Source organism: Pinus tabuliformis, chromosome 5_1, assembly GCF_031772625.1.
Source record: "Pinus tabuliformis cultivar Carrire ecotype Pingquan chromosome 5_1, CPIR1, whole genome shotgun sequence".
In the NCBI taxonomy this organism is placed as follows: domain Eukaryota; kingdom Viridiplantae; phylum Streptophyta; class Pinopsida; order Pinales; family Pinaceae; genus Pinus; species Pinus tabuliformis.
The window spans coordinates 730,441,865-730,444,144 of record NC_142305.1 but is presented as its reverse complement, the minus strand read 5'-3'; the positions used below and the strand labels follow the sequence as shown (position 1 = coordinate 730,444,144).

General features: G+C 34.0%; 1 pseudogene; it reads right to left on the bottom strand.

Annotated features, from left to right (window-relative positions):
* Positions 1-237: 237 nt before the first annotated feature.
* LOC149167025 (homeobox-leucine zipper protein HOX33-like) lies at positions 238-1,717 on the bottom strand (annotated as a pseudogene).
* Positions 1,718-2,280: the final 563 nt, after the last annotated feature.

Sequence of the window (2,280 nt, the reverse complement as noted above, 5' to 3'; positions counted from 1 at the left end):
TAAGAGATGTTGTCAAGGCATATCCGTTTCATCAAAATAACCCACACTTTTTACCTGGGAATATCCTCATAAAAGAATGCTAAACTATTACCATTGGAAAGTGAGGATTATCAAACAACTATCATTATCATGGGAGTGGTGGATCAGTTTTTCATATCCGTTATTATTGAATAGTTGTATTTATTATCAAAATAAGGGATTTAATAGTTCAAAAACAAAAAATTTAGATGTGCCCTTTTACATGTAGATTTGGCAAATCCAATGAGAAAGTGTGAGTGTTCCTGGGGTGCTAGAAAGTGACCTTGACCCAAGAAGAGGGTTCAGTCTAAAAGGATCTAATGCTATACCAAATTTTTTTACATATGTGTTGACATTGTGCACGTATTGATGGGCCATAGTGGTGAACTTATCTTGCATATTTTTCTCATAAATAAACTGGTAAGCAATAGTCAACACATATTTTGACCTTGATGAGTTGCCTCCTTGATTGATAAAAGTTGGAGTTATAACTAATCCAACCACAAAGGAAGAAGAAATATCTAACATGTGGCTTGAAATATAAGCATCCTACATCATGTACATTTAACTTTCTTAAACATCCCAATCAGTCATACCTGATCACAAAGATCACTTGCTACAAATTCATACAGTCCATGGCTACAATATGTTTACCATCCTCTATTTCTTTTCAAAATCAACAAAAAAACTTTATTTTCCACCTCTATTAGAGACCATACTCACTATTTTTGAGTCTAGTGCAACCACTTGGAAACCAGATGGGAGCAAAGGAGAATCATCTGAAAATGATGAATCAACTAGAGAAAAAGAACGTTGTGTAGGAGCTCCAATTTCATTTTCACCAATTCCACTACATGCCTCTCATGTCATGAAACAAAAAAAAAAAAAAAAACTTATTTCTAGCAACATGTAACCTTTTTTTAAATGATTTAGCATGAAATTGGACATAATAACTGCAACAAAACCATATCTCTTGAGAGGACAACTTCCTCTTGTGTAAGATCATGCCCCTCCAACTTGACAGTCTCAAAGAACTATTGGTACAATCACTCCAAGATTAAAATATATAGCTAATTATATAAAACATTTAAGCAAAATACCTTCTTATGGAATGATTTCACAGTCCATGAATGTTCTCCAAACAAAAGCTAAATTACTAAGCACAATAACTTTCACCCTTCATGCTGAATAGTATGCCCTATGGTGGGCATGAATTGGCCATCTCCAAAGCAACTAACTTGTGATCTAGGAAGTCTAAAAGAACTTGTCTTTAAGGTGGCCACATAATAGATATAATTGGACAAATCTGCCCATTCTAAACAATTTTCCCAAAAGAACAAGATAAGTAATGTTGGGGATATAGTCTATCCACTCGATAAGTTAGAAATTGAATTCATTATTTGGAAATGAAAAAACCCCAGTTCAGAACATTCAAGATGCACTGTATAAGCACCATAAACATGAAAAAAGTCTCTCAACAGAAATAGTTGAACCTTAAGTTCCCTCAAATTATACTGAAGATGGAAAGTATATATTTTGACAACACGAGAAGTCAACCTATAATAGGATAGTTTCTTTTGCACACATAATTCCAAAACCAAGAGGTGGAATCCCTTCAACATATGAAATCTTAGAACGTAACAACTTACCTAGAGATGTATTTATGCTCACAGTATTCCTCCATGCCATCAGTACCCATAAAATTTGATTCATCATCTAAGAATCCATTTATGGCCTCACTGAAACTCCTGCATCGATTAATAACAGCCCCTCAGCAACAATAGGAAGCAATGCCAATTATTAATATAATGTTAAACTTCTTGATTGAAATCTCTCTTTTTCATTCTCTTGCTCAATATGTTCCTTGCAGATAAATGTTTATCGCTTGGATATTTTTCCCTTAAAACATCCTTTGCTATTTGGCATAGAATGTTTAATGCCCAATCAAAGGAAACTACATTAGAAACTTAGATGGGCCATGAGGTGCCTAGTCATTATATAAAATAAAATAAAAATCAATTGTATTAGAGGAATTTACCATTATTGTCATGGTCTAGGCCAGTATGATAGATGATTCATACAACGGGCACAATACGACAGGAACAATATATGGTTTCATTATGCTAAGCATATGAATAATACAAAAAGGGGAGAAAGGAAAGGCTACATATACCAAGAAGCTTAGTAGATCATCATGGAAATTGTTGCACTGCCTCCAAATCTAGATGATCTACAATATGAACAACTGAGCCACCAAGAGAA